Raw genomic sequence first — 10,294 nt, forward strand, 5'->3', positions numbered from 1 at the left:
GTGTGGGGGGCGGGAGAGGGCTACCAACCAAAAGGATGGATTGTTTCTAATCCCTGAGATTATTTTGTTACCATGGAAACCGCCGGGCCCCAGCAGGTAGGGAGGACTGTGGGGTGTCACCTGGATGGTGGGATGGGTACTGTGTTGCCCAACCTCCTATCCCCTCCCCCCCACCTGCCCCATGGAATTGGAGAATGAGCTCTTCTGCAAGGTCACTTCAACTTGTCCTCAAGAGTTAGTGCCCAAAGTCAGCAGCGCAGCTTTACTTGTGAGTTCCCTTTTCCTCTCCTCTAAGGCCCTGTTCCCCACCCCCACCCTCCAGACTGGGCCACCCAGGAGCCACCAGCAGGCGAGCCCCTGTGCTGACACTGCCCAGCCCACAGTGACAGCATTGGTGCTTACAGACATGGGACACCTGGCAGCTCAGCAGGGGATCAGAGGTTTAGCTTGGGGAAATGGTGGCTCTCCCAAAGGGTTAGTCCTTTGTCCCTCAGAGTCCTCAGTACCATCAGTCTGCTCCTAAAGTCTGTGGGGTCTCCTTGCTGGCTGGATATGTCCTGAGGGTGAGAAATCTGCCCCAGAAATTCCCACCCCAGCATCTCCAAGGGTCAGAGGCTGACAGCTGGCCGGGCTGGCTGCTTCACAGACACAGAAGCTGAGTCTAAGGGAGGGAGGCCGAGCAGGCTGAGGTTCACATGTAGTTCCCTGTGTATCAGGGCCAAGCCTGTGGCGTCCCAGAGGTCATGATGCAGGACTGAGAGAGCCCAGCCAGAACTGGGGTGCATTCTGATGCTGTCCTCCCAGACAGACAGGAAATGCAGCTTCTCACCAGAGCCTGAGCTGAGGAGGGCTGAGAACATCTCTTATGTCCAGACTCCGGAGGCTCTGGGTGCCTTTGGATCCCTCTTTAAAGACTAGCTCTAGCCAGTAGAGATTAGTTTCAGCAATGATACATGGCTGTTTCACTCAGGCTTTATCTTTGTGTATGTACATTTTTCTGCCACCCACTGCTTTTTCCCTTGAGAAGAAAATATTCCCATGCTATTAGGAAAGCTTGTTATGTAGCTATGATAACAAGAAACTCTTAGGGCCTGTTTTACGCCTGGTTTATATGGCCACCTGGTTCAATAACCAGGCTCCTGAAATCCACACTCAGTAATAGCCCCACGCTTCTGGAAATAACCAGGTAGCAAAGGCCTCACTCCAATAACCATGCTGTTAGGGCCAAAGATCTACCAACTAAAGCGGACCCTGAACTCCACGCTTCCCTCAAAGGTCTATTATAGTCTCTCCTCATCTGCACTTCCATTTTCCAGGTTTCAATTGGTCATAAATATACAGCTGGAAAACATGAAGTAGAAAAAAAAAATCCCAGAAATAAAAACGCCTAAGTTTTGGACCACATGCTGTGCTGAGCAACGTAGTAAAATCACACACCGCTCTGCCCTCTCCCACTACAGCCGGGAATCACCTCTTTGTTCAGTGTATCCACAGTGAAGGCACTGCCCGCCTGTGAGTCACATGGTAGAGGTCTCAGTCAGCAGGTGGACTGTGGTGGTGGTGGTGGTGTAGCACTTTTATATAGGGGTTGGTACCAACCGCAGTTTCAGGTTTTTGGTGCTTATGTCTTCCCTCCATATTTCCCTCCAAAAACTTTTTTTAATAGTCTACTACAGATTCTTCCCAAATCCTGAAGACATGCATTACGCTATTTCTTTTCTTTTTTTTTTTTTGCCAGTCATGGGGCCTGAACTCTGGGTCTGGGTGCTGTTCCTCAGCTCTTCAGCTCAAGACTAGCGCTCTACCACTTGAGCCACAGCGCCACTTCTGGCTTTTTCTGCTTATGTAGTGCTGAGGAATCAAACCCAGGGCCTCATGCATGCAAGGCAAGCACTCTACCACTGAGCCACCTTCCCAGCCCTACACTATTTCTTTTTTCAGCTTTGCTACAAAATTGGTGTAGACTAGAGCCAGAAAGAGGGAGCCCTCAGTCTCTGGCTTTCTTGTCTTCTTGTCTTTCTTCTACGTCTCAGATCCACACTGGGAGAGTGACTGGGGAGATTTTGTGTGTCCTCACAGAGACCATCTACAAACCAAATCACTGTGGCTTTTCATAAAAGGGATCATGTTTCTTGGCATAATTTTTTTTGTATTATAGCTCATCATGTCAAAAGATACCTCACCCTGCCGAAGACAAGGAGCAAAGGAAGAAGCCAGGGAGATATTCTACCATATGCTTAACTTATAATACTAAAATGAGAGCATAGTATACTTGTTTTTTTGTTTTGTTTTGTTTTTTTTTTTTGGTCGTGAGGCTCGAACTCTGGGCTTGGGCGCTGTCCTTGTGCTCTTCAGTTCAAGGCGAGTGCTCTACCGCTTGAGCCACAGCACCACTTCCAGTTTTCTAGAGGTTTATTGGAGATAAGAGTTTCACGAACTTTCCTGCCCCGGCTGGCTTTGAACCGCGATCCTAGGATTACAGGCGTGAGCCACCAGTGCCCGGCTCATAGTATACTTCTTGCTTACGAATTTATTTCCAAACAATACAGTGTCATCAGTGACATTAGATATTCTTCTACAATAGGGTTGGTTTTTGGTTTGGTTTGGTTTGGTTTTTGTCTGTCCTGGGGCTTGAACTTAGAGCCTGGGCACTGTCTCTGAGCTTTTTGGTTTAAGGTTATATCCCTCTACCACTTTGAGCCACCGTTTTACTTCTGTAGTTTTCCGGTGGTTACTTGGAGATAAGAGTCTCACAACTTTTTCTGCCCCAGGCTAGCGTTGCACTGGGATCCTCAGATCTCAGCCTCCTGAGTAGCTAGAATTATAGAAGTGAGCCATCAGTGTCCAGCTTGATGGGTTTTGTTTGCTTGTTTTTGGTGCTGGTCCTCACTTGACCTGTGCTCAAGGCTAGCACTCTATCACAGCTCTATTTCCAGTTTTTTGGTGATTAATTGGAGATGAGAGTCTTACAGACTTTCCTGCCCAGGCTGGTGTTGACCTCATTCCTCAGATTTCAGTCTCCTGAGTGGCTAGGATTATAGGTCTGAGTCACTAGCGTAACTCATGGTGTGATTTTTTTATGGTAAAGTTTTAAAAATTGTTATTCTAAAGGTGATGTACAGAGGAGTTAAGTAGTAAGTACATCTCTTTGTGGACAATGTTACCCCTTCACTCTCTCCCACTTATTTCCCTCACATTGCCGCCCACAGTTACATAGTTCATTTTCAGCTTGGTGTCTGCTGCATTTCACAGTATGGTTTTTCAGTATTGAATTAGATTGCATCATTTGGGTATCCTATAGTTAGATGAACTGATATATTGCTGGGTAGCTATATCCTCCATTTTGTTGTTATAATTAACGATCCTTGTGGATATACTTTTTTTTTTCTGGTCCTGGGGCTTAGACTCTGGGCCTGGGCACTGTCCCTGACCTTTTGTGCTACAGGCTAGCACTCTACCACTTGAGCCACAGCTCCACTTCTGGCTTTTTGTAGTTAATTGGAAATGACAAGAGTCTCATGGATTTTTCTGCCTGGGCTGGTTTTAAACCATGATCCTCAGATCTCAACCTCCTAAGTAGCTAGGATTATAAGCATGAGCCACCAGTGCGCCACCAGTGAACACACCTTTGTGTGTAGAAATCTTTCCCTTCATAAAAATAACAACGGCAGCAACATTGAAAGCCATCCCTTCCTCCACACATCCTCTCTCAAATTGCTTAATGCAACAAAAAATTATTTCTTACTCATACTTGAATCCAGTTCAGGCCATGGGCTAGAGGAGGGGGTTCCCTTGTTTCCAAGAAATCCAAGCTTATGCAAACTGTGTTTCCAGATCCCTAGGGCTTGATGAAAGGTCGAGGTGAATTATACACTGGCTTTTGAAGCTCTCGCTCTAAAGCATATTGGCCTTGTCCATGCACACTTCAAAGCAAGTCCTATGACTCACCCTAACTTCCAAAGGAGTGGGGAAGTGATCCCACCACATGCCAGGACAGCTGTGCTGCAGAACTTTTTTGAAAACTCCATCACTTCGTGTGGGTTTTGCTCTGACTTTCTGGTAGATAACCTGTTATCAACTTAAGAAGGGAATTCATAAACTTGTTTAAAGTTTGTTACGCAAGAGTTCATCTTTATCATGAATGGCTGTTAACTTTTATCAAACTTTAGGCCATCTGTTTGATCAGTAAATAGCTTCCTCCCTTCATTTCTCAAGGCATTTATACATATCTTGTCTCCTCCCTCTCCAACCATTCCTAGTTAATTCCTTTTTTGGTGTGTGTGTGTGTGTGCGTGTGTGTGTGTGTTGTCTCCTCCCTCTCCAACCACTTTTCCTAGTTAATTCCTTTTTTGGTGTGTGTGTGTGTGTGTGTGTGTGTGTGTGTGTGTGTGACCTGAAGCTTGAACTCAGGGCCTGGAAGCTGCCCCTAAGCCTTTTTTTCTTTTTCTGGGGGGGAAGGGGGTGTGTCAGGTCGGTCGGTTGGTCGGTCATGGAGCTTGAACTCAGGGCCTAAGTGCTATTCCTGGGCTTTTTCACCTCAAAGCTAGCACTCAACCTCTTTGAGCCACAGTGCCACAATGCTACTTCCAGTTTCCTGGTGGTTAACTGGAACTAAGAGTCTTATGGACTTTCCTACCTGGACTGGCTTCAAACCACAATCCTCAGATGTCAGCCTCCTGAGTAGCTAGATTATAGGCATGAGCCACTAGTGCCCAGCTGTGTCTGGGCTTTTTGCTCAAGGCTAGTGCTCCACCACTTGAACCACAGCTCTACTTTCAGATTTTTGCTGATTGATTGGAGAGAAGAGTCTCATGGACTTTCCTGCCTAGGCTGGCTTTGAACTACCTTCAGATTTCAGCCTTCTGAGTAAAGGACTTGCCTCTCTCCTCTTGGCCCGATCATTTTATGTATCTAAAGATGGAATATGAAAGATTGACCTCCGCCCTATTGTCCCAGGCCCACACAGATGCCAGGCAAAATCCCAGGTGTGCGAACTTGTTTGATGTGCAGGCAGGGCAATACACCCAAGCCCAGCTGTAAACATCCCATTGCGGGCCCACCTGAAAGGCCCCCACCTCCCTTGACCTGGTGGCTTTTTCATTAACCTCTGCCCTTCTTGCTCAGACCTCCTATAAAAACCCAGCTCCTGTCCTGACTCTCTGGCACACCCTCCAAACCCTCGAGAAGGTCTGTGCCCCTCGCTGTTTCTCAATAAACAGTCCTGGCCTGTTGATGATCGAGTCTGGCCTATTCCTTTTTTGTTCTCCATTTTCTCAACACTGAGTAGCTAGGATTACAGACGTGAGCCACCAGTGCATGTCTAGAAAGAAAGGAAACACACACACACAAAACCCAAACAAACAGTTCAACTCCAGAGCAGGCCATGGTGCTGAGTCCAATGGAAGTCAGAAGCAGAGCAGGATGAGACAGAGTAGAGGTGTTGGGGACAGACTGAGACCATCAAAGGACTCCCAAGAAAGTCACTGCAGGGTAATGACTCCAAACAGGGTAGGGGTCGCTGGGTAGATTTCTGGAGGTAGGCTTTTTTCAGGCAGGGGCAGCTGTGAAACATAAACCCTGGAGAGAGAGAGGTGCCTGTCATGCTCCACGGTTGAGTGAGGTTGGTAGATGAGAAGAAATTGCAGGGGGGCCGAGAAACCAAAGACTTTGGAGGCCTCAGGAGTAAAATGGGAGCCTGTTCAGGGTTTTAAGCAGAGGAGGGATGGAATTTGCTTTGGCAGCCCCTTTTCAATTGCAGGTAGGGCCAAAGAATTTAAACAGACATTTCTCCAAAGAAGATATGCAAATAGCCAACAAACACATGAGACAGGCTCAATATCATTAGCCACTAGGGGAATGCAAATTGAAACCACAATTCAATATTGCTTCACACCCTCTGGATGGCTGCAATCATAAAGATAACAACAACAAAATTTGGCAAGGATCTGGAGAAGTTGGAACCTTCCTGCATAGCTGATGAGGATGTAAAATGGGGCAGCTCTGTTGGAAAGCAAGTCTGGCAATTCCTCAACAAGTTACACATAGAGTTACCATATGACCCAACAATCCACGCCTACATAACACTCAATAGAGTTGAACACATGTTGACACAAAATGTGTACATAAATTTTGACATTAGCATTATTCATAATAGTAAAAAAGTGGAAGTAACCCAAGTATTTATCAACTGATGAATAAATAAAATTATATATACACACATACACACAATGGAATATTACTCAGCCATAAAAAGAATGAAATACTGCCGGGCACTGGTGGCTCACGCCTGTAATCCTAGCTACTCAGGAGGCTGAGATCTGAGGATCGCGGTTTAAAGCCAGCCCAGACAGGAAAGTCCGTGAAACTCTTATTTCCAATAAACCACCAGAAAACCGGAAGTGGCGCTGTAGCTAAAGTGGTAGCTTGCTAGCCTTGAGCTGAAGAGCTGAGGGACAGTGCTAAGCCCCAGAGTTGTATGATGCCATTTATATGATGATGTCATTTTTATGATGAAGCCATTTTGTATGAGGTTTCCAGAAGAGGCAAATCCATACAGGTAGAAAGTTGAGGAGGAGGTATATTGGGATTCTTTGAGGTAAGGGTTTAACTGTTCTACATTAGACTATGAACTGCAAAACTGGAAAATACTTCGGACCAGTGTACATTTTTAAAAGGTATATTTTAACAGAAGAAATTTATATGAACAGTATGTCAATAAATATTGAACATAATGAAGGTTGGAGGCGTGGCTGTAGTGATTCAGTGCCTGCCTAGCAAGTACCAGACTGGGAGTTCAAACTCTAACACTACTACTCCCTAAATTGAATGTAATGGGGGCAGGAGGCGGGGAGTGAAACCTTAGTTCTTGCTTCTCCCTTGAAACTTTGTTTACTGAAAACTTTCCCTAGTACTGGTAGAAAATAAAAGAAAAGCAATGTGGGGAAAAAGAATGAGAGATCACAGTTCAAAGCCAGTCCAGGCAGGAAGGTCCCTGAGACTCTTATCTCTAATTAACCAACAGAAAACCAAAAGTGGAGCTGTGGCTCAGAGTAGTAGAGTGCTAGCCTTGAGCAAAAGAGCTCAGGGACAGCGCCCAGGCCCTGAATGTAAGAAGAGAGGGGTGGGGGGGAGGGAGGAAAGAAGGGAGGGAGGGAGGGAGAGAGACAGTAAGTGGCAAAGGAGAAAGCTAAGAGTGTTTCTGGAGGCCTGGGAGGCAGTGTGTGGAGAGACTATAATCACCTTTCTGGATGCTCCTAATCACTCAACACAAAAAAAGTGAGGACCCACCAGGAAGGTTAGCTACCAGAAGATGATCCCTAACTTGACCAAGAGCACTTTCCCAGCTGGGAGAAACTCCATTGAAGAGAGTTTAAGGAAGAGTGTCTGAAAACAGACAAGTTTCAGGCTTCTTTCAAGGAGTTTCTCTGCAAAATTAGGGCAGTAGGTAGAGGAAAAAGTGAAAGTGGGGCTGGGAAGGTGGCTCAGTGGTAGAGCGCTTGCCTTGCACGCCTGAGGCCCTGGGTTCAATTCCTCAGCACCACATAAGCAAAAAGAAAAAAGCCAGAAGTGGCACTGTGGCTCAAGTGGTAGAGCGCTTGCCTTGAGCTGAAGAGCTGAGGGACAGCGCCCAGGCCCAGAGTTCAAGCCCCACAACCGGACCCAAAAAAAAAAGAGAGAGAGAGAGAGAGAAAAGAAAAAGTGAAAGCAAGAATATCTTTCGTTTTCTTGTTTTGATTTTATTTTTTAAAGAGACAGAGTCTCACTGTGCTGCCTAGACTAGCTGGAACAGCTAGGTTCAGTGGATCCTCCTGCTTCCGCCTCCCCAGAAGATTGGAAGAACTACCAATGCCTACCACGGACTCGGTGTTTACCACCTCACCTGGTATTCGTTTGCTTTAAGATAGAAGCAATGGCATTGCATTTATATAAGATGTGAATGATCCAGTAAGAAACAAAATTAATTGTGCAGCAAAGGAGGAGAATTGCCAGCATGGTGGTATCCTTGAATAGGTGGTGGGCAGGATTCATGCCCAAGGGGGAAGGTTGGCTTCCATGGGGTGCAGAGCAGGTCATCTCTGGTAAGAGGTGGGAGACCTGGCAGGTGTGTGGGCCGGACACTGTGCCACAGCTCCTCAGGGATGGAGAAAGCAGGGGAGGGGTGGGGGTCAGGTGAGGGGAGCGGGTCAGGGACAGTGTGTGGGACTGCAGTTCCCTTTGGCTCTCATTGTCTTGCCGATACCTTCTAACCCCCAGGCTAGATCACAGCCCCGTGCTGCGTCTCCCTCTCACACATTCAATCACAAGGAAAGCCCACGTCATCTGTTATTTAGCTTTTGTACCCCTCACCAAACCAGAAACCCATGAGGAGCTGAGCAAACCTGTGTAGGCCCTCTTAACCCCTCAACGTCTAGCCCCGTGGGCAGAGTGGACTCTCAATGCACAATCATAACTTGTTTAAATAAGTGAGTGAAACTCTGAGACTCCTAGACGCATCTGAGTGCTGTCCTGGATTCCCGAAGCAGCCCCTCCGGGCACACCTGGACGACAATACACTTCCTCTGCCCACCCTCACCCCACCCTCCAGGACAGAGCTCACCAACCCCGCCCTTCCCCGCCCCCCCTCCGACCCGCCCCTGCTCCTCATGCTCAGACCTGTGACTTTAAGGGCTGGCGGAAACCAAGCCTGGCGGTGATTGGTGGTTTATTCTAACGGTGGAGAATGAGATCATCCACAGCCAATGACCGGGCAGCACCGGACGAGACCTCCTCGCCCTCCCGCCCCCACCCCTCCCTGCACCTGACAGGCCGGCACGTCGGCGGACCGCTCATCCCGGAGGTGAAGGGGTGGTGTCGGCCAGCCGGCAGGTCTGGCCCCGCGGACCGGACCGCGCTCCTGGCTCGGGCAGGTACGGTGTCTGCCCAGCTCCTCCCATCCTCTCATCTTTCCCCAGCGAACAGGCCTCCTCCCTCCCGGTGCTGCAGCCCTGCCTTCCCTGGCCGCGCCCCTCCCCGCAGGACGGTGCACCCTGTGTGCCCTGCGCGCCCTGTGTGCCCTGTGCGCCCTGTGTGCCCTGCGCGCCCTGTGCATCCTGCCCAGGGCCTCGCGGGCTGCACGCGCCGCTTCCCACGGCCAGACCTGAGCCGGCAGGGTGGCCCTGGAACCCAGGCCTCAGGGGCTTGCATGACCCCCAGGGCTGGGCCTATTAGGGAGGGCCGGGTTTCCTTCACCTCCTGCCTGCGTCCTGGCCGGGGCTCAGCCATCCGCGGTTTGGGGAATGTGGGTTTCCTTCCTACCCTTCCCTTCATCCTGTTACTGGTTTCCTCCCAGCCATGAGGTCCAGAAAGCCTGGGGTTGGGAGTTCCCAACCCACCCTTTCCCATTGGCATACATTGGGAAAGGTAAGGTGGCTGCCAGGCTGGAGTGAGGGCCAGAGCAGGGCTGCGGCCCCTCCCCGCGCCCTTTCCTCTCCCTCGTCCACTGCCCGAGTCCCCCTAGCCATCCATGTGTGTTACACATTCATGAGGGAGGAGCTCCTGACACGAAGGCTACAGGGCCTCTGGGACAGGAGGAAAGAGCCTCTACAGGGCTGGGCTATCCTGCTCTCTCATATCTAGTGTCCATTCACACCCAGGTCAGCCCAAGCAGAAAAGTCCTTAAGGCTCTCATAGCCAAAATAACTGGAAAAGCCAGGTGCTAGTGGCTCATACCTGTAATCCTAGCTACTCAGGAGGCTGAGATCTGGGGATTATGCTTTGAAGCTTGGGCAGGAAAGCCCGTAAGACTCTTGTCTTCAATTAATCACCAAAAAGCTGTAAGTGGTAGAGGGCCAACCTTGAGTGAAAAAGCTAAGGGACAGTGCCCAGGCCCTGAGTTCAAGTTCAAGCTCTAGTACCAACACACACATACCACTACCACCACCACCAACAACAACAACGGTAAAAAGCAGTGCTGGAGGCATGGCTCAAATGATAGAGCACCAGCCAAGCAAGGTAAAGGCCTTGAGTTCAATCTCCATTACTGCTAACAAAGAAAGAAAGAAACGAATAAAAACCCCAAAATGGCACTGAATCTGCCTCTTAGGCCCAGCAATATGCCCAGTTTCCTCCATGAGAGATCTGTACTCACTGACCATGCGGACCACAGGACCACAGAACCAAAGCAATCAGGACAATCCACCCTGGCATGGGAAAGGGCCATTAGGCTGAACTAAAGGATGAGAGGGTCCCATAGGACCAGCAGGAAGGGAGAATGGGCAGGGGCAGGGGCCAGTGCGGGCAGGGGCAGGGGCCAGTG

At 49.0% G+C, this 10,294-nt stretch overlaps 1 protein-coding gene across 2 annotated transcripts in view; it reads left to right on the top strand.

Annotated features, from left to right (window-relative positions):
* Positions 1–8,811: 8,811 nt before the first annotated feature.
* The window catches only part of Rps6kl1 (ribosomal protein S6 kinase-like 1), a 17,595-nt gene continuing 16,112 nt past the window's right edge, over positions 8,812–10,294 (top strand). For both annotated transcript variants that reach the window (XM_013014332.1, XM_013014340.1), the window contains exon 1: positions 8,812–8,906. The gene's annotated coding sequence lies outside the window, so the exon portion shown is untranslated. The remainder of the gene's footprint in view (positions 8,907–10,294) is intronic.

This window comes from Dipodomys ordii, unplaced genomic scaffold, assembly GCF_000151885.1.
Source record: "Dipodomys ordii isolate 6190 unplaced genomic scaffold, Dord_2.0 Scaffold2, whole genome shotgun sequence".
NCBI lineage: Eukaryota > Metazoa > Chordata > Mammalia > Rodentia > Heteromyidae > Dipodomys > Dipodomys ordii.